We start from the raw sequence: 25,772 nt of genomic DNA on the forward strand, positions 1-25,772 counted from the left end.
TCACTTTGTGTCTGCCAACAAAGCAGCAGCAGCTGAAGATGACCAACTTCCTCATGTGTCAAAGGGTGATCAGACGTTGCAACAAAAGACATGCAGGTGGTAGAGAGAAGAGAAAAAGCTTACAGCACCTGGTATTCCCAGACAGTCTCCCATCCAAGTACTAACCAGGCCCAAACCTGCTTGACTTCCAAGATCAGACGAGGTCGGGCTTATTCAGGGTGGTGTGGCCGTAAGCAACAATATCTGTGACAAATGTGCATTATATAGGTACTGGAATCATACACTTCCTCTATGTAACCAGATAATTGCCGAGAAAGGCTGACTTGTAGTGGGCACATCTTCTTCCCTGACGTGATTATTCTCTGCAGCTGAAATTGAGACTCTCAGATCACTTCGTGTCTGCCAACAAAGCAGCAGCAGCTGAAGATGACCAACTTCCTCATGTGTCACAGGGCGATCAGACCTTGCAACAAAATACATGCAGGTGGTAGAGAGAAGAGAAAAAGCTTAAAGCACCTGGCATTCCCAAGGGGTCTCCCATTCAAGTACTAACCAGGTCCAACCCTGCTTGGGTTCCAAGATCAGACAAGGTCAGACATATTCAGGGTGGTTTGGCCGTAAGTAACAATCTCCGTGACAAATGTGCATTATATAGGCAATGGAATCATACACTTCCTCTATGTAACCAGATAATTGCCGAGAAAGGCTGATATGTAGTGGGCACATCTTCTTACCTGACGTCATAATTCTCTCCAGCTGAAAATTGAGACTCTCAGATCACTTTGTGTCTGCCAACAAAGCAGCAGCAGCTGAAGATGACCAACTTCCTCATGTGTCAAAGGGTGATCAGACGTTGCAACAAAAGACATGCAGGTGGTAGAGAGAAGAGAAAAAGCTTACAGCACCTGGTATTCCCAAGAGGTCTTCCATCCAAGTACTAACCACGCCCAACCCTCCTTGGCTTCCAAGATCAGACGAGGTCGGGCATATTCAGGGTGGTGCGGCCGTAAGTAACAATCTCCGTGACAAATGTGCATTATATAGGCAATGGAATCATACACTTCCTCTATGTAACCAGATAATTGCCGAGAAAGGCTGATATGTAGTGGGCACATCTTCTTCCCTGACGTGATAATTCTCTCCAGCTGAAAATGAGACTCTCAGATCACTTTGTGTCTGCCAACAAAGCAGCAGCAGCTGAAGATGACCAACTTCCTCATGTGTCAAAGGGTGATCAGACGTTGCAACAAAAGACATGCAGGTGGTAGAGAGAAGAGAAAAAGCTTACAGCACCTGGTATTCCCAAGCAGTCTCCCATCCAAGTACTAACCAGGCCCAAACCTGCTTGACTTCCAAGATCAGACGAGGTCGGGCTTATTCAGGGTGGTGTGGCCGTAAGCAACAATATCTGTGACAAATGTGCATTATATAGGTACTGGAATCATACACTTCCTCTATGTAACCAGATAATTGCCGAGAAAGGCTGACTTGTAGTGGGCACATCTTCTTCCCTGATGTGATTATTCTCTGCAGCTGAAATTGAGACTCTCAGATCACTTCGTGTCTGCCAACAAAGAAGCAGCAGCAGCTGAAGATGACCAACTTCCTCATGTGTCACAGGGTGATCAGACGTTGCAACAAAAGACATGCAGGTGGTCGAGAGAAGACAAAAAGCTTACAGCTCCTGGTATTCCCAAGCGGTCTTCCATTTAAGTACTAACCAGGCCCAACCGTCCTTGGCTACCGAGATCAGACGAGGTCGGGGATGTTCAGGGTGGTGTGGCCGTAAGCAACAATGTCTGTGACAAATGTGCATTATATAGGTACTGGAATCATACGGTTCCTCTATGTAACCAGATAATTGCCGAGAAAGGCAGACTTGTAGTGGGCAAATCTTCTTCCCTCATGTGATCATTCTCTGCAACTGAAACTGAGACTCTCAGATCACTTCGTGTCTGCCAACAAAGCAGCAGTAGCTGAAGATGACCAAGAGGTCTTCCATCCAAGTACAAACCAGGCCCAACTGTGCTTGGCTTCCGAGATCAGACGAGGTCGGGCATGTTCAGGGTTGTGTGGCCGTAAGCAACAATGTCTCTGACAAATGTGCATTATATAGGTACTGGAATCATACGGTTCCTCTATGCAACCAGATAATTGCCGAGAAAGGCTGACTTGTAGTGGGCACATCTTCTTCCCTGATGTGATTATTCTCTGCAGCTGAAATTGAGACTCTCAGATCACTTCGTGTCTGCCAACAAAGAAGCAGCAGCTGAAGATGACCAACTTCCTCATGTGTCACAGGGTGATCAGGCGTTGCAACAAAAGACATGCAGGTGGTAGAGAGAAGAGAAAACGCTTACAGTACCTGGTATTCCCAAGAGGTCTTCCATCCAAGTACTAACCACGCCCAACCCTCCTTGGCTTCCAAGATCAGACGAGGTCGGGCATATTCAGGGTGGTGCGGCCGTAAGCAACAATAGCTGTGACAAATGTGCATTATATAGGTACTGGAATCATACACTTCTTCTATGTAACCAGATAATTGCAGAGAAAGGCTGACTTGTAGTGGGCACATCTTCTTCCCTGATGTGATTATTCTCTGCAGCTGAAACTGAGACTCTCAGATCACTTCGTGTCTGCCAACAAAGAAGCAGCAGCTGCTGAAGATGACCAACTTCCTCATGTGTCACAGGGTGATCAGACGTTGCAACAAAAGACATGCAGGTGGTAGAGAGGAGAGAAGAAGCTTACAGCACCTGGTATTCCCAAGCAGTCTCCCATCCAAGTACTAAGCAGGCTCAACCCTGCTTGGCTTCCGAGATCAGACGAGGTCGGGCATGTTCAGGGTGGTGTGGCCGTAAGCAACAATGTCTCTGACAAATGTGCATTATATAGGTAGTGGAATCAGACGGTTCCTCTATGCAACCAGATAATTGCCGAGAAAGGCTGATGTGTAGCGGGCATATCATCTTCTCTGATGTGATCATTCTCTTCAGCTGAAAATGAGACTCTCAGATCACTTCGTGTCTGCCAACAAAGCAGCAGAAGCTGAAGATGACCAACTTCCTCATGTGTCACAGGGTGATCAGACGTTGCAACAAAAGACATGCAGGTGGTAGAGAGAAGAGAAAAAGCTTAAGGCACCTGGTATTCCCAAGCGGTCTACCATTCAAGTACTAACCAGGCCCAACCCTGCTTGGCTTCCGAGATCAGACGAGGTCGGGCTTATTCAGGGTGGTGTGGCCGTAAGCAACAATATCGGTGACAAATGTGCAATATATAGGTACTGGAATCATACACTTCCTCTGTGTAACCAGATAATTGCCGAAAAACGCTGACTTGTAGTGGGTTCATCTTCCTCCTTGATGTGATTATTCTCTTCAGCTGAAACTGAGACTCTCAGATCACCTCGTGTCTATCAACAAAGCAGCAGCAGCTGAAGATGACCAACTTCTTCACGTGTCACAGGATGATCAGACGTTGCAACAAAAGACATGCAGGTGGTAGAGAGAAGAGAAAAAGCTTACAGCACCTGGTATTCCCAAGCTGTCTCCCATCCAAGTACTAACCAGGTACAACCTTCTTGGTGTCCGAGATCAGACGAGGTTGGGCTTATTCAGGGTGGTGTGGCCGTAAGCAACAATGTCTCTGACAAATGTGCATTATATAGGTACTGGAATCATACGGTTCCTCTATGCAACCAGATAATTGCCGAGAAAGGCTGATGTGTAGCGGGCAAATCATCTTCTCTGATGTGATCATTCTCTGCAACTGAAACTGAGACTCTCAGATCACTTTGTGTCTGCCAACAAAGCAGCAGCAGCTGAAGATGACCAACTTCCTCATGTGTCACAGGGTGATCAGACGTTGCAACAAAAGACATGCAGGTTGTAGAGAGAAGAGAAAACGCTTACAGCACCTGGTATTCCCAAGCAGTCTCCCATTAAAGTACTAACCAGGCCCAACCCTCCTTGGCTTCCGAGATCAGACGAGGTCGGGCTTATTCAGGGTGGTGTGGCCGTAAGGAACAATTTCTGTGACAAATGTGCATTATATAGGTACTGGAATCATACAATTCCTCTATGTAACCAGATAATTGCAGAGAAAGGCTGACTTGTTATGGGCACATCTTCTTCCCTGATGTGATTATTCTCTGCAGCTGAAACTGAGACTCTCAGATCACTTCGTGTCTGCCAACAAAGCAGCAGCAGCTGAAGATGACCAACTTCCTCATGTGTCACAGGGTGATCAGACGTTGCAACAAAAGACATGCAGGTGGTCGAGAGAAGACAAAAAGCTTAAAGCTCCTGGTATTCCCAAGCGGTCTCCCATTTAAGTACTAACCAGGCCCAACCCTCCTTGGCTACCGAGATCAGACGAGGTCGGGCATGTTCAGGGTGGTGTGGCCGTAAGCAACTATGTCTGTGACAAATGTGCATTATATAGGTACTGGAATCATACGGTTCCTCTATGTAACCAGATAATTGCCGAGAAAGGCTGACTTGTAGTGGGCAAATCTTCTAAAAGACATGCAGGTGGTCGAGAGAAGAGAAAAAGCTTACAGCACCTGGTATTCCCAAGAGGTCTTCCATCCAAGTATTAACCACGCCCAACCCTCCTTGGCTTCCGAGATCAGACGAGGTCGGGTATGTTCAGGGTGGTGTGGCCGTAAGCAAGCATAACTGTGACAAATGTGCATTATATAGGTACTGGAATCATACAGTTCCTCTATGTAACCAGATAATTGCCAAGAAAAGCTGATAAGTAGTGGGCACATCTTCTTCCCTGACGTGATTATTCTCTCGAGCTGAAACTGAGACTCTCAGATCACTTTGTGTCTGCCAACAAAGCAGCAGAAGCTGAAGATGACCAACTTCCTCATGTGTCACAGGGTGATCAGACGTTGCAACAAAAGACATGCAGGTGGTACAGAGAAGAGAAAAAGCTTACAGCACCTCGTATTCCCAAGAGGTCTTCCATCCAAGTACAAACCAGGCCAAACTGTGCTTGGCTTCCGAGATCAGACGAGGTCAGGCATGTTCAGGGTTGTGTGGCCGTAAGCAACAATGTCTCTGACAAATGTGCATTATATAGGTACTGGAATCATACGGTTCCTCTATGCAACCAGATAATTGCCGAGAAAGGCTGATGTGTAGCGGGCATATCATCTTCTCTGATGTGATCATTCTCTGCAACTGAAACTGAGACTCTCAGATCACTTCGTGTCAGCCAACAAAGCAGCAGCAGCTGAAGATGACCAACTTCCTCATGTGTCACAGGGTGATCAGACGTTGCAACAAAAGACATGCAGGTGGTAGAGAGAAGAGAAAAAGCTTACAGCACCTGGTATTCCGAAGTGGTCTCCCATCCAAGTACTAACCAGGCCCAACCCTGCTTTTCTTCCAAGATCAGACGAGGTCAGGCATATTCAGGGTGGTGCGGCCGTAAGCAACAATAGCTGTGACAAATGTGCATTATATAGGTACTGGAATCATACACTTCTTCTATGTAACCAGATAATTGCAGAGAAAGGCTGACTTGTAGTGGGCACATCTTCTTCCCTGACGTGATTATTCTCTGCAACTGAAACTGAGACTCTCAGATCACTTTGTGTCTGCCAACAAAGCAGCAGCAGCTGAAGATGACCAACTTCCTCATGTGTCACAGGGTGATCAGACGTTGCAACAAAAGACATGCAGGTGGTAGAGAGAAGAGAAGAAGCTTACAGCACCTGGTATTCCCAAGCAGTCTCCCATCCAAGCACTAAGCAGGCTCAAACCTGCTTAGCTTCCGAGATCAGACGAGGTCGGGCATGTTCAGGGTGGTGTGGCCGTAAGCAACAATGTCTCTGACAAATGTGCATTATATAGGTACTGGAATCATACAATTCCTCTATGCAACCAGATAATTGCCCAGAAAGGCTGATGTGTAGCGGGCATATCATCTTCTCTGATGTGATCATTCTCTTCAGCTGAAACTGAGACTCTCAGATCACTTCGTGTCTGCCAACAAAGCAGCAGAAGCTGAAGATGACCAACTTCCTCATGTGTCACAGGGTGATCAGACGTTGCAACAAAAGACATGCAGGTGGTCGAGAGAAGAGAAAAAGCTTACAGCACCTGGTATTCCCAAGCGGTCTACCATTCAAGTACTAACCAGGCCCAACCCTGCTTGGCTTCCGAGATCAGACGAGGTCGGGCTTATTCAGGGTGGTGTGGCCGTAAGCAACAATATCGGTGACAAATGTGCATTATATAGGTACTGGAATCATACACTTCCTCTGTGTAACCAGATAATTGCCGAAAAAGGCTGACTTGTAGTGGGTTCATCTTCCTCCTTGATGTGATTATTCTCTTCAGCTGAAACTGAGACTCTCAGATCACCTCGTGTCTATCAACAAAGCAGCAGCAGCTGAAGATGACCAACTTCCTCATGTGTCACAGGGTGATCAGACGTTGCAACAAAAGACATGCAGGTTGTAGAGAGAAGAGAAAAAGCTTACAGCACCTGGTATTCCCAAGCTGTCTCCCATCCAAGTACTAACCAGGTACAACCCTGCTTGGGTTCTGAGATCAGTCAAGGTCTGGCATATTCAGGGTGGTGTGGCCGTAAGTAACAATGTCTCTGACAAATGTGCATTATATAGGTACTGGAATCATATGGTTCCTCTATGCAACCAGATAATTGCCGAGAAAGGCTGATGTGTAGCGGGTAAATCATCTTCTCTGATGTGATCATTCTCTGCAACTGAAACTGAGACTCTCAGATCACTTCATGTCTGCCAACAAAGCAGCAGCAGCTGAAGATGACCAACTTCCTCATGTGTCACAGGGTGGTCAGACGTTGCAACAAAAGACATTCAGGTGGTCCAGAGAAGAGAAAAAGCTTACAGCACCTGGTATTCCCAAGCGGTCTCTCATCAAAGTACTAACCAGGCCCAACCCTCCTTGGCTTCTGAGATCACACGAGATTGGGCATATTCAGGGTGGTTTGGCCGTAAGCAACAATCTCTGTGACAAATGTGCATTATATAGGCAATGGAATCATATGGTTCCTCTATGTAACAAGATAATTGCCGAAAAAGTCTGATATATAGTGGGCACATCTTGTTCCCTGACGTGATAATTTTCTCCAGCTGAAAATGAGACTCTAAGATCACTTCGTGTCTGCCAACAAAGCAGCAGAAAATGAAGATGACCAACTTCCTCATGTGTCACAGGGTGATCAGACGTTGCAACAAAAGACATGCAGGTGGTTGAGAGAAGAGAAAAAGCTTACAGCACCTGATAATCCCAAGCAGTCTCCCATCCAAGTACTAACCAGGCACAACCCTGCTTGGCTTCCGAGATCAGACGAGGTCGGGCATATTCAGGGTGGTGTGGCCGTAAGCAACAATGTCTGTGACAAATGTAAATTGTATAGGTACTGGAATCATACGTTTCCTCTATATTACCAGATAATTGCAGAGAAAGGCTGATAAATAGTGGGCACATCTTCTTCCCTGACGTGATTATTCTCTCCAGCTGAAAATGAGACTCTCAGATCACTTCGTGTCTGCCAACAAAGCAGCAGCAGCTGAAGATGACCAACTTCCTCATGTGTCAGAGGGCGATCAGACCTTGCAACAAAATACATGCAGGTGGTAGAGAGAAGAGAAAAAGCTTACAGCACCTGGCATTCCCAAGGGGTCTCCCATTCAAGTACTAACCAGGCCCAACCCTGCTTGGGTTCCGAGATCAGTTGAGGTCGGGCATATTCAGGGTGGTGTGGCCGTAAGTAACAATGTCTGTGAAAAATGTGCATTATATAGGAACTGGAATAATACAGTTCCTCTATGTAACCAGATAATTGCAGAGAAAGGCTAACTTGTTGTGGGCACATCTTCTTCCTTGATGTTATTATTCTCTGCAGCTGAAACTGAGACTCTCAGATCACTTCGTGTCTGCTAACAAAGCAGCAGCAGCTGAAGATGACCAACTTCCTCATGTGTCACAGGGCGATCAGACATTGCAACAAAAGACATGTAGGTGGTAGAGAGAAGAGAAAAAGCTTACAGCACCTGGTATTCCCAAGCGGTGTCCCATCAAAGTACTAACCAGGCCCAGCCCCCCTTGGCTTCCGAGATCAGACAAGGTCAGACATATTCAGGGTGGTTTGGCCATAAGTAACAATCTCCGTGACAAATGTGCATTATATAGGCAATGGAATCATACACTTCCTCTATGTAACCAGATAATTGCCGAGAAAGGCTGATATGTAGTGGGCACATCTTCTTCCCTGACGTGATAATTCTCTCCAGCTGAAAATGAGACTCTCAGATCACTTTGTGTCTGCCAACAAAGCAGCAGCAGCTGAAGATGACCAACTTCCTCATGTGTCACAGGGTGATCAGACGTTGCAACAAAAGACATGCAGGTGGTAGAGAGAAGAGAAAAAGCTTACAGCACCTGGTATTCCCAAGCAGTCTCCCATCCAAGTACTAACCAGGCCCAAACCTGCTTGACTTCCAAGATCAGACGAGGTCGGGCTTATTCAGGGTGGTGTGGCCGTAAGCAACAATATCTGTGACAAATGTGCATTATATAGGTACTGGAATCATACACTTCCTCTATGTAACCAGATAATTGCCGAGAAAGGCTGACTTGTAGTGGGCACATCTTCTTCCCTGATGTGATTATTCTCTGCAGCTGAAATTGAGACTATCAGATCACTTCGTGTCTGCCAACAAAGAAGCAGCAGCAGCTGAAGATGACCAACTTCCTCATGTGTCACAGGAGGATCAGACGTTGCCACAAAAGACATTCAGGTGGTCCAGAGAAGAGATAAAGCTTACAGCACCTGGTATTCCCAAGCAGTCTCCCATTTAAGTACTAACCAAGCCCAACCCTCCTTGGCTTCCGAGATCAGACGAGGTCGGGCATGTTCAGGGTGGTGTGGCCGTAAGCAACATGGTCTGTGACAAATGTGCATTATATAGGTACTGGAATCATACGGTTCCTCTATGTAACCAGATAATTGCCGAGAAAGGCTGACTTGTAGTGGGCACATCTTCTTCCCTGATGTGATTATTCTCTGCAGCTGAAACTGAGACTCTCAGATCACTTTGTGTCTGCCAACAAAGCAGCAGCAGCTGAAGATGACCAACTTCCTCATGTGTCACAGGGTGATCAGACGTTGCAACAAAAGACATGCAGGTGGTAGAGAGAAGAGAAAAAGCTTACAGCACCTGGTATTCCCAAGCCGTCTCCCATTTAAGTACTAACCAGGCCCAACCCTCCTTGGCTTCCGAGATCAGACGAGGTCGGGCATGTTCAGGGTGGTGTGGCCGTAAGCAACCATAACTGTGACAAATGTGCATTATATAGGTACTGGAATCATACACTTCCTCTATGTAACCAGATAATTGCCGAGAAAGGCTGACTTGTAGTGGGCACATCTTCTTCCCTGACGTGATTATTCTCTGCAGCTGAAATTGAGACTCTCAGATCACTTCGTGTCTGCCAACAAAGCAGCAGCAGCTGAAGATGACCAACTTCCTCATGTGTCACAGGGCGATCAGACCTTGCAACAAAATACATGCAGGTGGTAGAGAGAAGAGAAAAAGCTTAAAGCACCTGGCATTCCCAAGGGGTCTCCCATTCAAGTACTAACCAGGTCCAACCCTGCTTGGGTTCCAAGATCAGACAAGGTCAGACATATTCAGGGTGGTTTGGCCGTAAGTAACAATCTCCGTGACAAATGTGCATTATATAGGCAATGGAATCATACACTTCCTCTATGTAACCAGATAATTGCCGAGAAAGGCTGATATGTAGTGGGCACATCTTCTTCCCTGACGTGATAATTCTCTCCAGCTGAAAATTAGACTCTCAGATCACTTTGTGTCTGCCAACAAAGCAGCAGCAGCTGAAGATGACCAACTTCCTCATGTGTCAAAGGGTGATCAGACGTTGCAACAAAAGACATGCAGGTGGTAGAGAGAAGAGAAAAAGCTTACAGCACCTGGTATTCCCAAGCAGTCTCCCACCCAAGTACTAACCAGGCCCAAACCTGCTTGACTTCCAAGATCAGATGAGGTCGAGCTTATTCAGGGTGGTGTGGCCGTAAGCAACAATATCTGTGACAAATGTGCATTATATAGGTACTGGAATCATACACTTCCTCTATGTAACCAGATAATTGCCGAGAAAGGCTGACTTGTAGTGGGCACATCTTCTTCCCTGATGTGATTATTCTCTGCAGCTGAAATTGAGACTCTCAGATCACTTCGTGTCTGCCAACAAAGAAGCAGCAGCAGCTGAAGATGACCAACTTCCTCATGTGTCACAGGGTGATCAGACGTTGCAACAAAAGACATGCAGGTGGTCGAGAGAAGACAAAAAGCTTACAGCTCCTGGTATTCCCAAGCGGTCTCCCATTTAAGTACTAACCAGGCCCAACCCTCCTTAGCTACCGAGATCAGACGAGGTCGGGCATGTTCAGGGTGGTGTGGCCGTAAGCAACAATGTCTGTGACAAATGTGCATTATATAGGTACTGGAATCATACGGTTCCTCTATGTAACCAGATAATTGCCGAGAAAGGCAGACTTGTAGTGGGCAAATCTTCTTCCCTCATGTGATCATTCTCTGCAGCTGAAACTGAGACTCTCAGATCACTTCGTGTCTGCCAACAAAGCAGCAGCAGCTGAAAATGACCAACTTCCTCATGTGTCACAGGGTGATCAGACGTTGCAACAAAAGACATGCAGGTGGTCGAGAGAAGAGAAAAAGCTTACAGCACCTGGTATTCCCAAGAGGTCTTCCATCCAAGTACTAACCACGCCCAACCCTCCTTGGCTTCCGAGATCAGACGAGGTCGGGCATGTTCAGGGTGGTGTGGCCGTAAGCAACAATGTCTCTGACAAATGTGCATTATATAGGTACTGGAATCATACGGTTCCTTTATGCAACCAGATCATTTCCGAGAAAGGCTGACTTGTAGTGGGCACATCTTCTTCCCTGACGTGATTATTCTCTGCAGCTGAAACTGAGACTCTCAGATCACTTTGTGTCTGCCAACAAAGCAGCAGTAGCTGAAGATGACCAACTTCCTCATGTGTCACAGGGTGATCAGACGTTGCAACAAAAGACATGCAGGTGGTAGAGAGAAGAGAAAAAGCTTACAGCACCTGGTATTCCCAGAGAGTCTACCATCCAAGTACTAACCAGGCCAAAACCTGCTTGGCTTCCGAGATCAGACGTGGTCAGGCATTTTCAGGGTGGTGTGGCCGTAATTAACCACAACTGTGACAAATGTGCATTATAAAGGTACTGGAATCATACAGTTCCTCTATGTAACCAGATAATTGCCGAGAAAAGCTGATAAGTAGTGGGCACATCTTCTTCCCTGACGTGATTATTCTCTTCAGCTGAAACTGAGACTCTAAGATCACTTCGTGTCTGCCAACAAAGCAGCAGCAGCTGAAGATGACCAACTTCCTCATGTGTCACAGGGTGATCAGACGTTGCAACAAAAGACATGCAGGTGGTTGAGAGAAGAGAAAACGCTTACAGAACCTGGTATTCCCAAGCAGTCTCCCATTAAAGTACTAACCAGGCCCAACCCTCCTTGGCTTCCGCGATCAGACGAGGTCGGGCTTATTCAGGGTGGTGTAGCCGTAAGGAACAATTTCTGTGACAAATGTGCATTATATAGGTACTGGAATCATACAATTCCTCTATGTAACCAGATAATTGATGAGAAAGGCTGACTTGTTATGGGCACATCTTCTTCCCTGATGTGATTATTCTCTGCAGCTGAAACTGAGACTCTCAGATCACTTCGTGTCTGCCAACAAAGCAGCAGAAGCTGAAGATGACCAACTTCCTCATGTGTCACAGGGGGATCAGACGTTGCAACAAAAGACATGCAGGTGGTCGAGAGAAGACAAAAAGCTTACAGCTCCTGGTATTCCCAAGCGGTCTCCCATTTAAGTACTAACCAGGCCCAACCCTCCTTGGCTTCCGAGATCAGACGAGGTCGGGCATGTTCAGGGTGGTGTGGCCGTAAGCAACATGGTCTGTGACAAATGTGCATTATATAGGTACTGGAATCATACGGTTCCTCTATGTAACCAGATAATTGCCGAGAAAGGCTGACTTGTAGTGGGCACATCTTCTTGCCTGATGTGATTATTCTCTGCAGCTGAAACTGAGACTCTCAGATCACTTTGTGTCTGCCAACAAAGCAGCAGCAGCTGAAGATGACCAACTTCCTCATGTGTCACAGGGTGATCAGACGTTGCAACAAAAGACATGCAGGTGGTAGAGAGAAGAGAAAAAGCTTACAGCACCTGGTATTCCCAAGCAGTCTCCCACCCAAGTACTAACCAGGCACAACCCCGCTTGGCTTCCGAGATCGGACGAGGTCGGGCATATTATATTCAGGGTGGTGTGGCCGTAAGCGACAATCTCTGTGACAAATGTGCATTATATAGGTACTGGAATCATACGGTTCCTCTATGTAACCAGATAATTGCAGAGAAAGGCTTATGTGTAGTGGGCACATCTTCTTCCCTGACGTGATTATTCTCTGCAGCTGAAACTGAGACTCTCAGATCACTTCGTGTCTGCCAACAAAGCAGCAGAAGCTGAAGATGACCAACTTCCTCATGTGTCACAGGGTGATCAGACGTTGCAACAAAAGACATTCAGGTGGTCCAGAGAAGAGATAAAGCTTACAGCACCTGGTATTCCCAAGCAGTCTCCGACCCAAGTACTAACCAGGCCAACCGTGCTTGGCTTCCGAGATCAGACGAGGTCAGGCATGTTCAGGGTGGTGTGGCCGTAAGCGACAATCTCTGTGACAAATGTGCATTATATAGGTACTGGAATCATACGGTTCCTCTATGTAACCAGATAATTGATGAGAAAGGCTGACTTGTTATGGGCACATCTTCTTCCCTGATGTGATTATTCTCTGCAGCTTAAACTGAGACTCTCAGATCACTTCGTGTCTGCCAACAAAGCAGCAGCAGCTGAAGATGACCAACTTCCTCATGTGTCACAGGGGGATCAGACGTTGCAACAAAAGACATGCAGGTGGTCGAGAGAAGACAAAAAGCTTACAGCTCCTGGTATTCCCAAGCGGTCTCCCATTTAAGTACTAACCAGGCCCAACCCTCCTTGGCTTCCGAGATCAGACATGTTCAGGGTGGTGTGGCCGTAAGCAACATGGTCTGTGACAAATGTGCATTATATAGGTACTGGAATCATACGGTTCCTCTATGTAACCAGATAATTGCTGAGAAAGGCTGACTTGTAGTGGGCACATCTTCTTCCCTGATGTGATTATTCTCTGCAGCTGAAACTGAGACTCTCAGATCACTTCGTGTCTGCCAACAAAGCAGCAGCAGCTGAAGATGACCAACTTCCTCATGTGTCACAGGGTGATCAGAAGTTGCAACAAAAGACATGCAGGTGGTAGAGAGAAGAGAAAAAGCTTACAGCACCTGGTATTCCCAAGCAGTCTCCCACCCAAATACTAACCAGGCACAACCCCGCTTGGCTTCCGAGATCGGATGAGGTCGGGCATATTATATTCAGGGTGGTGTGGCCGTAAGCGACAATCTCTGTGACAAATGTGCATTATATAGGTACTGGAATCATACGGTTCCTCTATGTAACCAGATAATTGCAGAGAAAGGCTTATGTGTAGTGGGCACATCTTCTTCCCTGACGTGATTATTCTCTGCAGCTGAAACTGAGACTCTCAGATCACTTCGTGTCTGCCAACAAAGCAGCAGAAGCTGAAGATGACCAACTTCCTCATGTGTCACAGGGTGATCAGACGTTGCAACAAAAGACATTCGGGTGGTCCAGAGAAGAGATAAAGCTTACAGCACCTGGTATTCCCAAGCAGTCTCCCACCCAAGTACTAACCAGGCCAACCGTGCTTGGCTTCCGAGATCAGACGAGGTCAGGCATGTTCAGGGTGGTGTGGCCGTAAGCGACAATGTCTGTGACAAATGTGCATTATATAGGTACTGGAATCATACGGTTCCTCTATGTAACCAGATAATTGCAGAGAAAGGCTTATGTGTAGTGGGCACATCTTCTTCCCTGACGTGATTATTCTCTGCAGCTGAAACTGAGACTCTCAGATCAATTCGTGTCTGCCAACAAAGCAGCAGAAGCTGAAGATGACTAACTTCCTCATGTGTCACAGGGTGATCAGACGTTGCAACAAAAGACATTCAGGTGGTCCAGAGAAGAGATAAAGCTTACAGCACCTGGTATTCCCAAGCAGTCTCCCACCCAAGTACTAACCAGGCCAACCGTGCTTGGCTTCCGAGATCAGACGAGGTCAGGCATATTGAGGGTGGTGTGGCCGTAAGCAACAATGTCTGTGACAAATGTGCATTATATAGGTACTGGAATCATACAGTTCCTCTATGTAACCAGATAATTGCCGAGAAAGGCTGATGTGTAGTGGGCACATCTTGTTCCCTGACGTTATTATTCTCTTCAGTTGAAACTGAGACTCTCAGATCACTTCGTGTCTGCCAACAAAGTAGCAGAAGCTGAAGATGACAAACTTCCTCATGTGTCACAGGGTGATCAGATGTTGCAACAAAAGACATGCAGGTGGTAGAGAGAAGAGAAAAAGCTTACAGCACCTGGTATTCCCAAGCAGTCTCCCACCCAAGTACTAACCAGGCACAACCCCGCTTGGCTTCCGAGATCGGACGAGGTCGGGCATATTATATTCAGGGTGGTGTGGCCGTAAGCGACAATCTCTGTGACAAATGTGCATTATATAGGTACTGGAATCATACGGTTCCTCTATGTAACCAGATAATTGCAGAGAAAGGCTTATGTGTAGTGGGCACATCTTCTTCCCTGACGTGATTATTCTCTGCAGCTGAAACTGAGACTCTCAGATCACTTCGTGTCTGCCAACAAAGCAGCAGAAGCTGAAGATAACCAACTTCCTCATGTGTCACAGGGTGATCAGACGTTGCAACAAAAGACATTCAGGTGGTCCAGAGAAGAGATAAAGCTTACAGCACCTGGTATTCCCAAGCAGTCTCCGACCCAAGTACTAACCAGGCCAACCGTGCTTGGCTTCCGAGATCAGACGAGGTCAGGCATGTTCAGGGTGGTGTGGCCGTAAGCGACAATCTCTGTGACAAATGTGCATTATATAGGTACTGGAATCATACGGTTCCTCTATGTAACCAGATAATTGATGAGAAAGGCTGACTTGTTATGGGCACATCTTCTTCCCTGATGTGATTATTCTCTGCAGCTTAAACTGAGACTCTCAGATCACTTCGTGTCTGCCAACAAAGCAGCAGCAGCTGAAGATGACCAACTTCCTCATGTGTCACAGGGGGATCAGACGTTGCAACAAAAGACATGCAGGTGGTCGAGAGAAGACAAAAAGCTTACAGCTCCTGGTATTCCCAAGCGGTCTCCCATTTAAGTACTAACCAGGCCCAACCCTCCTTGGCTTCCGAGATCAGACATGTTCAGGGTGGTGTGGCCGTAAGCAACATGGTCTGTGACAAATGTGCATTATATAGGTACTGGAATCATACGGTTCCTCTATGTAACCAGATAATTGCCGAGAAAGGCTGACTTGTAGTGGGCACATCTTCTTCCCTGATGTGATTATTCTCTGCAGCTGAAACTGAGACTCTCAGATCACTTCGTGTCTGCCAACAAAGCAGCAGCAGCTGAAGATGACCAACTTCCTCATGTGTCACAGGGTGATCAGAAGTTGCAACAAAAGACATGCAGGTGGTAGAGAGAAGAGAAAAAGCTTACAGCACCTGGTATTCCCAAGCAGTCTCCCACCCAAATACTAACCAGGCACAACCCCGCTTGGCTTCCGAGATCGGATGAGGTCGGGCATATTATATTCAGGGTGGTGTGGCCGTAAGCGACAATCTCTGTGACAAATGTGCATTATATAGGTACTGGAATCATACGGTTCCTCTATGTAACCAGATAATTGCAGAGAAAGGCTTATGTGTAGTGGGCACATCTTCTTCCCTGACGTGATTATTCTCTGCAGCTGAAACTGAGACTCTCAGATCACTTCGTGTCTGCCAACAAAGCAGCAGAAGCTGAAGATGACCAACTTCCTCATGTGTCACAGGGTGATCAGACGTTGCAACAAAAGACATTCGGGTGGTCCAGAGAAGAGATAAAGCTTACAGCACCTGGTATTCCCAAGCAGTCTCCCACCCAAGTACTAACAAGGCCAACCGTGCTTGGCTTCCGAGATCAGACGAGGTCAGGCATATTGAGGGTGGTGTGGCCGTAAGCAACAATGTCTGTGACAAATGTGCATTATATAGGTACTGGAATCATACAGTTCCTCTATGTAACCAGATAATTGCCGAGAAAGGCTGATGTGTAGTGGGCACATCTTGTTCCCTGACGTTATTATTCTCTTCAGTTGAAACTGAGACTCTCAGATCACTTCGTGTCTGCCAACAAAGTAGCAGAAGCTGAAGATGACAAACTTCCTCATGTGTCACAGGGTGATCAGATGTTGCAACAAAAGACATGCAGGTGGTAGAGAGAAGAGAAAAAGCTTACAGCACCTGGTATTCCCAAGCAGTCTCCCATTGAAGTACAAACCAGTCCCAACCCTGCTTGGCTTCCAGGTTAAGACAAGGTGGGGCTTATTCAGGGTGGTGTGGCGGTAAGCAACAATATTTGTTACAAATGTGAATTATATAGGTACTGGAATCATACACTTCCTCTATGAAACCAGATAATTGCCGAGAAAGGCTGATGTGTAGTGGGCATATCATCTTCTCTGATGTGATCATTCTCTTCAGCTGAAACTGAGACTCTCAGATCACTTCGTGTCTGCCAACAAAGCAGCAGCAGCTGAAGATGACCAACTTCCTCATGTGTCACAGGGTGATCAGACGTTGCAACAAAACACATGCAGGTGGTAGAGAGAAGAGAAAAAGCTTACAGCACCTGGTATTCCCAAGCGGTCTCCCACCCAACTACTAAACAGGCCCAACACTGCTTGGCTTCCGAGATCAGACGAGGTCAGGCAAATTCAGGGTGGTGTGGCCGTAAGTAACAATGTCTGTGACAAATGTGCATTATATAAGTACAGGAATCATACGGTTCCTCTATGTAACCAGATAATTGATGAGAACGGCTGATGTGTAGTGGGCACATCTTCTTCCCTGACGTGATTATTCTCTTCAGCTGAAACTGAGACTCTCAGATCACTTCGTGTCTTCCAACAAAGCAGCAGCAGCTGAAGATGACCAACTTCTTCACGTGTCACAGGGTGATCAGACGTTGCAACAAAAGACATGCAGGTGGTAGAGAGAAGAGAAAAAGCTTACAGCACCTGGTATTCCCAAGCTGTCTCCCATCCAAGTACTAACCAGGTACAACGCTGCTTGGCGTCCGAGATCAGACGAGGTCGGGCTTATTCAGGGTGGTGTGGCCGTAAGCAACAATGTCTCTGACAAATGTGCATTATATAGGTACTGGAATCATACGGTTCCTCTATGCAACCAGACAATTGCCGAGAAAGGGTTATGTGTAGCGGGCAAATCATCTTCTCTGATGTGATCATTCTCTGCAACTTAAACTGAGACTCTCAGATCACTTCGTGTCTGCCAACAAAGCAGCAGCAGCTGAAGATGACCATCTTCCTCATGTGTCACAGGGTGATCAGACGTTGCAACAAAAGACATGCAGGTGGTAGAGAGAAGAGAAGAAGCTTACAGCACCTGGTATTCCCAAGCAGTCTCCCATCCAAGTACTAAGCAGGCTCAACCCTGTTTGGCTTCCGAGATCACACGAGGTTGGGCAAATTCAGGGTGGTGTGGCCGTAAGTAACAATGTCTGTGACAAATGTGCATTATATAGGTACTGGAATCATACGGTTCCTCTATGCAACCAGATAATTGCCAAGAAAGGCTAACTTGTAGTGGGCACATCTTCTTCCCTGATGTGATTATTGTCTACAGCTGAAACTGAGACTCTCAGATCACTTCGTGTCTGCCAAAAAAGCAGCAGCTGCTGAAGATGACCAACTTCCTCATGTGTCACAGGGTGATCAGACGTTGCAACAAAAGACATGCAGGTGGTAGAGAGAAGAGAAGAAGCTTACAGCACCTGGTATTCCCAAGCAGTCTCCCATCCAAGTACTAAGCAGGTTCAACCCTGTTTGGCTTCCGAGATCACAAGAGGTTGGGCATATTCAGGGTGGTGTGGCCGTAAGTAACAATGTCTGTGACAAATGTGCATTATAGAGGTACTGGAATCATACGGTTCCTCTATGCAACCAGATAATTGCCAAGAAAGGCTAACTTGTAGTGGGCACATCTTCTTCCCTGATGTGATTATTCTCTACAGCTGAAACTGAGACTCTCAGATCACTTCGTGTCTTCCAACAAAGCAGCAGCAGCTGAAGATGACCAACTTCCTCATGTGTCACAGGGTGATCAGACGTTGCAACAAAAGACATGCAGGTTGTAGAGAGAAGAGAAAACGCTTACAGCACCTGGTATTCCCAAGCAGTCTCCCATTGAAGTACTAACCAGGCCCAACCCTCCTTGGCTTCCGAGATCAGACGAGGTCGGGCATATTCAGGGTGGTGTGGCCGTAAGGAACAATTTCTGTGACAAATGTGCATTATATAAGTACTGTAATCATACACTTCCTCTATGTAACCAGATAATTTCCGAGAAAGGCTCACTTGTTATGGGCACATCTTCTTCCCTGATGTGATCATTCTCTGCAGCTTAAACTGAGACTCTCAGATCACTTCGTGTCTGCCAACAAAGCAGCAGCAGCTGCTGAAGATGACCAACTTCCTCATGTGTCATAGGTGGATCAGACGTTGCAACAAAAGACATACAGGTGGTAGAGAGAAGAGAAAAAGCTTAAAGCACCTGGTATTCCCAAGAGGTCTTCCATCCAAGTACTAACCAGGCCCAACCCTCCTTGGCTTCCGAGATCAGACGAGGTCGGGCATGTTCAGGGTGGTGTGGCCGTAAGCAACAATGTCTCTGACAAATGTGCATTATATAGGTACTGGAATCATACGGTTCCTCTATGCAACCAGTTAATTTCCGAGAAAGGCTGATGTGTACTGGGCACATCTTCTTCCCTGACGTGATTATTCTCTGCAGCTGAAACTGAGACTCTCAGATCACTTTGTGTCTGCCAACAAAGCAGCAGCAGCTGAAGATGACCAACTTCCTCATGTGTCACAGGGTGATCAGACGTTGCAACAAAAGACATGCAGGTGGTAGAGAGAAGAGAAAAAGCTTACAGCATCTGGTATTCCCAAGCGGTCTCTCATCCAAGTACTAACCAGGCCCAACCCTCCTTGGCTTCTGAGAGCAGACGAGGTCAGACATATTCAGGGTGGTTTGGCCGTAAGCAACAATCTCTGTGACAAATGTGCATTATATAGGCAATGGAATCATATGGTTCCTCTATGTAACAAGATAATTGCCGAGAAAGGCTGATATGTAGTGGGCACATCTTGTTCCCTGACGTGATAATTTTCTCCAGCTGAAAATGAGACTCTAAGATCACTTCGTGTCTGCCAACAAAGCAGCAGCAGCTGAAGATGACCAACTTCCTCATGTGTCACAGGGTGATCAGACGTTGCAACAAAAGACATGCAGGTGGTTGAGAGAAGAGAAAAAGCTTACAGCACCTGGTATTCCCAAGCGGTCTCCCATCCAAGTACTAACCAGGCCCAACCCTGCTTGGCTTCCAAGATCAGACGAGGTCGGGCATATTCAGGGTGGTGTGGCCATAAGCAACAATGTCTGTGACAAATATAAACTGTATAGGTACTGGAATCATACGGTTCCTCTATGCAACCAGATAATTGCCAAGAAAGGCTGATAAGTAGTGGAAACATCTTCCCTGACGTGATTATTCTCTCCAGCTGAAACTGAGACTCTCATATCACTTCGTGTCTGCCAACAAAGCAGCAGCAGCTGAAGATGACCAACTTCCTCATGTGTCACAGGGCGATCAGACATTGCAACAAAAGACATGCAGGTGGTAGAGAGAAGAGAAAAAATTTACAGCACCTGGTATTCCCAAGCAGTCTCCCATTCAAGTACTAACAAGGCCCAACCCTGCTTGGGTTCTGAGATCAGACGAGGTCGGGCATATTCAGGGTGGTGTGGCCGTAAGTAACAATGTCCGTGACAAATGTGCATTATATAGGTACTGGAATCATACGGTTCCTCTATGCAACCAGATAATTGCCAAGAAAGGCTAACTTGTAGTGGGCACATCTTCTTCCCTGATGTGATTATTCTCTGCAGCTGAAACTGAGACTCTCAGATCACTTCGTGTCTGCCAACAAAGCAGCAGCAGCTGAAGATGACCAACTTCCTCATGTGTCACAGGGTGATCAGACGTTGCAACAAAAGACATGCAGGTGGTTGAGAGAAGAGAAAAAGCTTACAGCACCTGGTATTCCCAAGCAGTCTCCCACCCAAGTACTAACCAGGCCAACCGTGCTTGGCTTCCGAGATCAGACGAGGTCAGGCATGTTCAGGGTGGTGTGGCCGTAAGCGACAATGTCTGTGACAAATGTGCATTATATAGGTACTGGAATCATACGGTTCCTCTATGTAACCAGATAATTGCAGAGAAAGGCTTATGTGTAGTGGGCACATCTTCTTCCCTGACGTGATTATTCTCTGCAGCTGAAACTGAGACTCTCAGATCAATTCGTGTCTGCCAACAAAGCAGCAGAAGCTGAAGATGACTAACTTCCTCATGTGTCACAGGGTGATCAGACGTTGCAACAAAAGACATTCAGGTGGTCCAGAGAAGAGATAAAGCTTACAGCACCTGGTATTCCCAAGCAGTCTCCCACCCAAGTACTAACCAGGCCAACCGTGCTTGGCTTCCGAGATCAGACGAGGTCAGGCATATTGAGGGTGGTGTGGCCGTAAGCAACAATGTCTGTGACAAATGTGCATTATATAGGTACTGGAATCATACAGTTCCTCTATGTAACCAGATAATTGCCGAGAAAGGCTGATGTGTAGTGGGCACATCTTGTTCCCTGACGTTATTATTCTCTTCAGTTGAAACTGAGACTCTCAGATCACTTCGTGTCTGCCAACAAAGTAGCAGAAGCTGAAGATGACAAACTTCCTCATGTGTCACAGGGTGATCAGATGTTGCAACAAAAGACATGCAGGTGGTAGAGAGAAGAGAAAAAGCTTACAGCACCTGGTATTCCCAAGCAGTCTCCCACCCAAGTACTAACCAGGCACAACCCCGCTTGGCTTCCGAGATCGGACGAGGTCGGGCATATTATATTCAGGGTGGTGTGGCCGTAAGCGACAATCTCTGTGACAAATGTGCATTATATAGGTACTGGAATCATACGGTTCCTCTATGTAACCAGATAATTGCAGAGAAAGGCTTATGTGTAGTGGGCACATCTTCTTCCCTGACGTGATTATTCTCTGCAGCTGAAACTGAGACTCTCAGATCACTTCGTGTCTGCCAACAAAGCAGCAGAAGCTGAAGATAACCAACTTCCTCATGTGTCACAGGGTGATCAGACGTTGCAACAAAAGACATTCAGGTGGTCCAGAGAAGAGATAAAGCTTACAGCACCTGGTATTCCCAAGCAGTCTCCGACCCAAGTACTAACCAGGCCAACCGTGCTTGGCTTCCGAGATCAGACGAGGTCAGGCATGTTCAGGGTGGTGTGGCCGTAAGCGACAATCTCTGTGACAAATGTGCATTATATAGGTACTGGAATCATACGGTTCCTCTATGTAACCAGATAATTGATGAGAAAGGCTGACTTGTTATGGGCACATCTTCTTCCCTGATGTGATTATTCTCTGCAGCTTAAACTGAGACTCTCAGATCACTTCGTGTCTGCCAACAAAGCAGCAGCAGCTGAAGATGACCAACTTCCTCATGTGTCACAGGGGGATCAGACGTTGCAACAAAAGACATGCAGGTGGTCGAGAGAAGACAAAAAGCTTACAGCTCCTGGTATTCCCAAGCGGTCTCCCATTTAAGTACTAACCAGGCCCAACCCTCCTTGGCTTCCGAGATCAGACATGTTCAGGGTGGTGTGGCCGTAAGCAACATGGTCTGTGACAAATGTGCATTATATAGGTACTGGAATCATACGGTTCCTCTATGTAACCAGATAATTGCCGAGAAAGGCTGACTTGTAGTGGGCACATCTTCTTCCCTGATGTGATTATTCTCTGCAGCTGAAACTGAGACTCTCAGATCACTTCGTGTCTGCCAACAAAGCAGCAGCAGCTGAAGATGACCAACTTCCTCATGTGTCACAGGGTGATCAGAAGTTGCAACAAAAGACATGCAGGTGGTAGAGAGAAGAGAAAAAGCTTACAGCACCTGGTATTCCCAAGCAGTCTCCCACCCAAATACTAACCAGGCACAACCCCGCTTGGCTTCCGAGATCGGATGAGGTCGGGCATATTATATTCAGGGTGGTGTGGCCGTAAGCGACAATCTCTGTGACAAATGTGCATTATATAGGTACTGGAATCATACGGTTCCTCTATGTAACCAGATAATTGCAGAGAAAGGCTTATGTGTAGTGGGCACATCTTCTTCCCTGACGTGATTATTCTCTGCAGCTGAAACTGAGACTCTCAGATCACTTCGTGTCTGCCAACAAAGCAGCAGAAGCTGAAGATGACCAACTTCCTCATGTGTCACAGGGTGATCAGACGTTGCAACAAAAGACATTCGGGTGGTCCAGAGAAGAGATAAAGCTTACAGCACCTGGTATTCCCAAGCAGTCTCCCACCCAAGTACTAACCAGGCCAACCGTGCTTGGCTTCCGAGATCAGACGAGGTCAGGCATGTTCAGGGTGGTGTGGCCGTAAGCGACAATGTCTGTGACAAATGTGCATTATATAGGTACTGGAATCATACGGTTCCTCTATGTAACCAGATAATTGCAGAGAAAGGCTTATGTGTAGTGGGCACATCTTCTTCCCTGACGTGATTATTCTCTGCAGCTGAAACTGAGACTCTCAGATCAATTCGTGTCTGCCAACAAAGCAGCAGAAGCTGAAGATGACTAACTTCCTCATGTGTCACAGGGTGATCAGACGTTGCAACAAAAGACATTCAGGTGGTCCAGAGAAGAGATAAAGCTTACAGCACCTGGTATTCCCAAGCAGTCTCCCACCCAAGTACTAACCAGGCCAACCGTGCTTGGCTTCCGAGATCAGACGAGGTCAGGCATATTGAGGGTGGTGTGGCCGTAAGCAACAATGTCTGTGACAAATGTGCATTATATAGGTACTGGAATCATACAGTTCCTCTATGTAACCAGATAATTGCCGAGAAAGGCTGATGTGTAGTGGGCACATCTTGTTCCCTGACGTTATTATTCTCTTCAGTTGAAACTGAGACTCTCAGATCACTTCGTGTCTGCCAACAAAGTAGCAGAAGCTGAAGATGACAAACTTCCTCATGTGTCACAGGGTGATCAGATGTTGCAACAAAAGACATGCAGGTGGTAGAGAGAAGAGAAAAAGCTTACAGCACCTGGTATTCCCAAGCAGTCTCCCATTGAAGTACAAACCAGTCCCAACCCTGCTTGGCTTCCAGGTTAAGACAAGGTGGGGCTTATTCAGGGTGGTGTGGCGGTAAGCAACAATATTTGTTACAAATGTGAATTATATAGGTACTGGAATCATACACTTCCTCTATGAAACCAGATAATTGCCGAGAAAGGCTGATGTGTAGTGGGCATATCATCTTCTCTGATGTGATCATTCTCTTCAGCTGAAACTGAGACTCTCAGATCACTTCGTGTCTGCCAACAAAGCAGCAGCAGCTGAAGATGACCAACTTCCTCATGTGTCACAGGGTGATCAGACGTTGCAACAAAACACATGCAGGTGGTAGAGAGAAGAGAAAAAGCTTACAGCACCTGGTATTCCCAAGCGGTCTCCCACCCAACTACTAAACAGGCCCAACACTGCTTGGCTTCCGAGATCAGACGAGGTCAGGCAAATTCAGGGTGGTGTGGCCGTAAGTAACAATGTCTGTGACAAATGTGCATTATATAAGTACAGGAATCATACGGTTCCTCTATGTAACCAGATAATTGATGAGAACGGCTGATGTGTAGTGGGCACATCTTCTTCCCTGACGTGATTATTCTCTTCAGCTGAAACTGAGACTCTCAGATCACTTCGTGTCTTCCAACAAAGCAGCAGCAGCTGAAGATGACCAACTTCTTCACGTGTCACAGGGTGATCAGACGTTGCAACAAAAGACATGCAGGTGGTAGAGAGAAGAGAAAAAGCTTACAGCACCTGGTATTCCCAAGCTGTCTCCCATCCAAGTACTAACCAGGTACAACGCTGCTTGGCGTCCGAGATCAGACGAGGTCGGGCTTATTCAGGGTGGTGTGGCCGTAAGCAACAATGTCTCTGACAAATGTGCATTATATAGGTACTGGAATCATACGGTTCCTCTATGCAACCAGACAATTGCCGAGAAAGGGTTATGTGTAGCGGGCAAATCATCTTCTCTGATGTGATCATTCTCTGCAACTTAAACTGAGACTCTCAGATCACTTCGTGTCTGCCAACAAAGCAGCAGCAGCTGAAGATGACCATCTTCCTCATGTGTCACAGGGTGATCAGACGTTGCAACAAAAGACATGCAGGTGGTAGAGAGAAGAGAAGAAGCTTACAGCACCTGGTATTCCCAAGCAGTCTCCCATCCAAGTACTAAGCAGGCTCAACCCTGTTTGGCTTCCGAGATCACACGAGGTTGGGCAAATTCAGGGTGGTGTGGCCGTAAGTAACAATGTCTGTGACAAATGTGCATTATATAGGTACTGGAATCATACGGTTCCTCTATGCAACCAGATAATTGCCAAGAAAGGCTAACTTGTAGTGGGCACATCTTCTTCCCTGATGTGATTATTGTCTACAGCTGAAACTGAGACTCTCAGATCACTTCGTGTCTGCCAAAAAAGCAGCAGCTGCTGAAGATGACCAACTTCCTCATGTGTCACAGGGTGATCAGACGTTGCAACAAAAGACATGCAGGTGGTAGAGAGAAGAGAAGAAGCTTACAGCACCTGGTATTCCCAAGCAGTCTCCCATCCAAGTACTAAGCAGGTTCAACCCTGTTTGGCTTCCGAGATCACAAGAGGTTGGGCATATTCAGGGTGGTGTGGCCGTAAGTAACAATGTCTGTGACAAATGTGCATTATAGAGGTACTGGAATCATACGGTTCCTCTATGCAACCAGATAATTGCCAAGAAAGGCTAACTTGTAGTGGGCACATCTTCTTCCCTGATGTGATTATTCTCTACAGCTGAAACTGAGACTCTCAGATCACTTCGTGTCTTCCAACAAAGCAGCAGCAGCTGAAGATGACCAACTTCCTCATGTGTCACAGGGTGATCAGACGTTGCAACAAAAGACATGCAGGTTGTAGAGAGAAGAGAAAACGCTTACAGCACCTGGTATTCCCAAGCAGTCTCCCATTGAAGTACTAACCAGGCCCAACCCTCCTTGGCTTCCGAGATCAGACGAGGTCGGGCATATTCAGGGTGGTGTGGCCGTAAGGAACAATTTCTGTGACAAATGTGCATTATATAAGTACTGTAATCATACACTTCCTCTATGTAACCAGATAATTTCCGAGAAAGGCTCACTTGTTATGGGCACATCTTCTTCCCTGATGTGATCATTCTCTGCAGCTTAAACTGAGACTCTC

General features: G+C 46.6%; 2 non-coding genes and 60 pseudogenes across 2 annotated transcripts; all 62 read right to left on the minus strand.

Moving 5' to 3' along the window:
- Positions 1-116: 116 nt before the first annotated feature.
- Positions 117-235, minus strand: LOC140301661 (5S ribosomal RNA; annotated as a pseudogene).
- A 269-nt stretch (positions 236-504) lies between these two features.
- Positions 505-623, minus strand: LOC140297111 (5S ribosomal RNA; annotated as a pseudogene).
- A 270-nt stretch (positions 624-893) lies between these two features.
- On the minus strand, positions 894-1,012 carry LOC140292674 (5S ribosomal RNA; annotated as a pseudogene).
- A 269-nt stretch (positions 1,013-1,281) lies between these two features.
- On the minus strand, positions 1,282-1,400 carry LOC140297749 (5S ribosomal RNA; annotated as a pseudogene).
- Positions 1,401-1,672: 272 nt separating this feature from the next.
- On the minus strand, positions 1,673-1,791 carry LOC140291738 (5S ribosomal RNA; annotated as a pseudogene).
- A 562-nt stretch (positions 1,792-2,353) lies between these two features.
- Positions 2,354-2,472, minus strand: LOC140294096 (5S ribosomal RNA; annotated as a pseudogene).
- A 272-nt stretch (positions 2,473-2,744) lies between these two features.
- Positions 2,745-2,863, minus strand: LOC140300094 (5S ribosomal RNA; annotated as a pseudogene).
- Positions 2,864-3,132: 269 nt separating this feature from the next.
- On the minus strand, positions 3,133-3,251 carry LOC140300973 (5S ribosomal RNA; annotated as a pseudogene).
- Positions 3,252-3,907: 656 nt separating this feature from the next.
- LOC140288502 (5S ribosomal RNA) lies at positions 3,908-4,026 on the minus strand (annotated as a pseudogene).
- Positions 4,027-4,295: 269 nt separating this feature from the next.
- Positions 4,296-4,414, minus strand: LOC140288970 (5S ribosomal RNA; annotated as a pseudogene).
- A 141-nt stretch (positions 4,415-4,555) lies between these two features.
- LOC140268815 (5S ribosomal RNA) lies at positions 4,556-4,674 on the minus strand (annotated as a pseudogene).
- Positions 4,675-4,943: 269 nt separating this feature from the next.
- Positions 4,944-5,062, minus strand: LOC140292845 (5S ribosomal RNA; annotated as a pseudogene).
- Positions 5,063-5,331: 269 nt separating this feature from the next.
- Positions 5,332-5,450, minus strand: LOC140304949 (5S ribosomal RNA; annotated as a pseudogene).
- A 269-nt stretch (positions 5,451-5,719) lies between these two features.
- On the minus strand, positions 5,720-5,838 carry LOC140289340 (5S ribosomal RNA; annotated as a pseudogene).
- A 269-nt stretch (positions 5,839-6,107) lies between these two features.
- Positions 6,108-6,226, minus strand: LOC140297884 (5S ribosomal RNA). Its single transcript, XR_011913580.1, has one exon. It is a non-coding gene; the product is annotated as a 5S ribosomal RNA (ribosomal RNA).
- Positions 6,227-6,883: 657 nt separating this feature from the next.
- Positions 6,884-7,002, minus strand: LOC140290771 (5S ribosomal RNA; annotated as a pseudogene).
- Positions 7,003-7,271: 269 nt separating this feature from the next.
- On the minus strand, positions 7,272-7,390 carry LOC140272303 (5S ribosomal RNA; annotated as a pseudogene).
- Positions 7,391-7,659: 269 nt separating this feature from the next.
- On the minus strand, positions 7,660-7,778 carry LOC140299232 (5S ribosomal RNA; annotated as a pseudogene).
- A 269-nt stretch (positions 7,779-8,047) lies between these two features.
- LOC140295137 (5S ribosomal RNA) lies at positions 8,048-8,166 on the minus strand (annotated as a pseudogene).
- A 269-nt stretch (positions 8,167-8,435) lies between these two features.
- On the minus strand, positions 8,436-8,554 carry LOC140297761 (5S ribosomal RNA; annotated as a pseudogene).
- Positions 8,555-8,826: 272 nt separating this feature from the next.
- LOC140309996 (5S ribosomal RNA) lies at positions 8,827-8,945 on the minus strand (annotated as a pseudogene).
- A 269-nt stretch (positions 8,946-9,214) lies between these two features.
- On the minus strand, positions 9,215-9,333 carry LOC140312678 (5S ribosomal RNA; annotated as a pseudogene).
- A 269-nt stretch (positions 9,334-9,602) lies between these two features.
- On the minus strand, positions 9,603-9,721 carry LOC140297112 (5S ribosomal RNA; annotated as a pseudogene).
- Positions 9,722-9,990: 269 nt separating this feature from the next.
- Positions 9,991-10,109, minus strand: LOC140309592 (5S ribosomal RNA; annotated as a pseudogene).
- Positions 10,110-10,381: 272 nt separating this feature from the next.
- On the minus strand, positions 10,382-10,500 carry LOC140300063 (5S ribosomal RNA; annotated as a pseudogene).
- Positions 10,501-10,769: 269 nt separating this feature from the next.
- LOC140305462 (5S ribosomal RNA) lies at positions 10,770-10,888 on the minus strand (annotated as a pseudogene).
- A 269-nt stretch (positions 10,889-11,157) lies between these two features.
- Positions 11,158-11,276, minus strand: LOC140295205 (5S ribosomal RNA; annotated as a pseudogene).
- Positions 11,277-11,545: 269 nt separating this feature from the next.
- LOC140296892 (5S ribosomal RNA) lies at positions 11,546-11,664 on the minus strand (annotated as a pseudogene).
- A 269-nt stretch (positions 11,665-11,933) lies between these two features.
- LOC140300616 (5S ribosomal RNA) lies at positions 11,934-12,052 on the minus strand (annotated as a pseudogene).
- A 269-nt stretch (positions 12,053-12,321) lies between these two features.
- On the minus strand, positions 12,322-12,445 carry LOC140270822 (5S ribosomal RNA; annotated as a pseudogene).
- A 269-nt stretch (positions 12,446-12,714) lies between these two features.
- Positions 12,715-12,832, minus strand: LOC140293567 (5S ribosomal RNA; annotated as a pseudogene).
- Positions 12,833-13,101: 269 nt separating this feature from the next.
- On the minus strand, positions 13,102-13,210 carry LOC140296719 (5S ribosomal RNA; annotated as a pseudogene).
- A 269-nt stretch (positions 13,211-13,479) lies between these two features.
- Positions 13,480-13,603, minus strand: LOC140284728 (5S ribosomal RNA; annotated as a pseudogene).
- Positions 13,604-13,872: 269 nt separating this feature from the next.
- LOC140289544 (5S ribosomal RNA) lies at positions 13,873-13,990 on the minus strand (annotated as a pseudogene).
- Positions 13,991-14,259: 269 nt separating this feature from the next.
- On the minus strand, positions 14,260-14,377 carry LOC140293404 (5S ribosomal RNA; annotated as a pseudogene).
- A 269-nt stretch (positions 14,378-14,646) lies between these two features.
- Positions 14,647-14,770, minus strand: LOC140270826 (5S ribosomal RNA; annotated as a pseudogene).
- Positions 14,771-15,039: 269 nt separating this feature from the next.
- LOC140293568 (5S ribosomal RNA) lies at positions 15,040-15,157 on the minus strand (annotated as a pseudogene).
- Positions 15,158-15,426: 269 nt separating this feature from the next.
- Positions 15,427-15,535, minus strand: LOC140296721 (5S ribosomal RNA; annotated as a pseudogene).
- A 269-nt stretch (positions 15,536-15,804) lies between these two features.
- On the minus strand, positions 15,805-15,928 carry LOC140284733 (5S ribosomal RNA; annotated as a pseudogene).
- A 269-nt stretch (positions 15,929-16,197) lies between these two features.
- LOC140294707 (5S ribosomal RNA) lies at positions 16,198-16,315 on the minus strand (annotated as a pseudogene).
- Positions 16,316-16,972: 657 nt separating this feature from the next.
- LOC140286022 (5S ribosomal RNA) lies at positions 16,973-17,091 on the minus strand (annotated as a pseudogene).
- A 269-nt stretch (positions 17,092-17,360) lies between these two features.
- Positions 17,361-17,479, minus strand: LOC140294496 (5S ribosomal RNA; annotated as a pseudogene).
- Positions 17,480-17,748: 269 nt separating this feature from the next.
- LOC140295898 (5S ribosomal RNA) lies at positions 17,749-17,867 on the minus strand (annotated as a pseudogene).
- Positions 17,868-18,136: 269 nt separating this feature from the next.
- On the minus strand, positions 18,137-18,255 carry LOC140296548 (5S ribosomal RNA; annotated as a pseudogene).
- Positions 18,256-18,524: 269 nt separating this feature from the next.
- LOC140277256 (5S ribosomal RNA) lies at positions 18,525-18,643 on the minus strand (annotated as a pseudogene).
- A 272-nt stretch (positions 18,644-18,915) lies between these two features.
- On the minus strand, positions 18,916-19,034 carry LOC140306795 (5S ribosomal RNA; annotated as a pseudogene).
- A 269-nt stretch (positions 19,035-19,303) lies between these two features.
- Positions 19,304-19,422, minus strand: LOC140291503 (5S ribosomal RNA; annotated as a pseudogene).
- A 269-nt stretch (positions 19,423-19,691) lies between these two features.
- Positions 19,692-19,810, minus strand: LOC140293040 (5S ribosomal RNA). The gene has a single exon (XR_011912633.1). It is a non-coding gene; the product is annotated as a 5S ribosomal RNA (ribosomal RNA).
- A 266-nt stretch (positions 19,811-20,076) lies between these two features.
- LOC140292396 (5S ribosomal RNA) lies at positions 20,077-20,195 on the minus strand (annotated as a pseudogene).
- A 269-nt stretch (positions 20,196-20,464) lies between these two features.
- On the minus strand, positions 20,465-20,582 carry LOC140289545 (5S ribosomal RNA; annotated as a pseudogene).
- A 269-nt stretch (positions 20,583-20,851) lies between these two features.
- On the minus strand, positions 20,852-20,969 carry LOC140293405 (5S ribosomal RNA; annotated as a pseudogene).
- Positions 20,970-21,238: 269 nt separating this feature from the next.
- LOC140270831 (5S ribosomal RNA) lies at positions 21,239-21,362 on the minus strand (annotated as a pseudogene).
- Positions 21,363-21,631: 269 nt separating this feature from the next.
- On the minus strand, positions 21,632-21,749 carry LOC140293569 (5S ribosomal RNA; annotated as a pseudogene).
- A 269-nt stretch (positions 21,750-22,018) lies between these two features.
- LOC140296723 (5S ribosomal RNA) lies at positions 22,019-22,127 on the minus strand (annotated as a pseudogene).
- A 269-nt stretch (positions 22,128-22,396) lies between these two features.
- LOC140284738 (5S ribosomal RNA) lies at positions 22,397-22,520 on the minus strand (annotated as a pseudogene).
- A 269-nt stretch (positions 22,521-22,789) lies between these two features.
- Positions 22,790-22,907, minus strand: LOC140289546 (5S ribosomal RNA; annotated as a pseudogene).
- A 269-nt stretch (positions 22,908-23,176) lies between these two features.
- Positions 23,177-23,294, minus strand: LOC140293406 (5S ribosomal RNA; annotated as a pseudogene).
- A 657-nt stretch (positions 23,295-23,951) lies between these two features.
- LOC140286033 (5S ribosomal RNA) lies at positions 23,952-24,070 on the minus strand (annotated as a pseudogene).
- Positions 24,071-24,339: 269 nt separating this feature from the next.
- On the minus strand, positions 24,340-24,458 carry LOC140294498 (5S ribosomal RNA; annotated as a pseudogene).
- Positions 24,459-24,727: 269 nt separating this feature from the next.
- Positions 24,728-24,846, minus strand: LOC140295899 (5S ribosomal RNA; annotated as a pseudogene).
- A 269-nt stretch (positions 24,847-25,115) lies between these two features.
- Positions 25,116-25,234, minus strand: LOC140296549 (5S ribosomal RNA; annotated as a pseudogene).
- A 269-nt stretch (positions 25,235-25,503) lies between these two features.
- Positions 25,504-25,622, minus strand: LOC140277266 (5S ribosomal RNA; annotated as a pseudogene).
- Positions 25,623-25,772: the final 150 nt, after the last annotated feature.

Source organism: Leuresthes tenuis, unplaced genomic scaffold (genome assembly GCF_036924035.1).
Source record: "Leuresthes tenuis unplaced genomic scaffold, fLeuTen1.0.hap1 SCAF_1, whole genome shotgun sequence".
In the NCBI taxonomy this organism is placed as follows: Eukaryota; Metazoa; Chordata; class Actinopteri; order Atheriniformes; family Atherinopsidae; genus Leuresthes; species Leuresthes tenuis.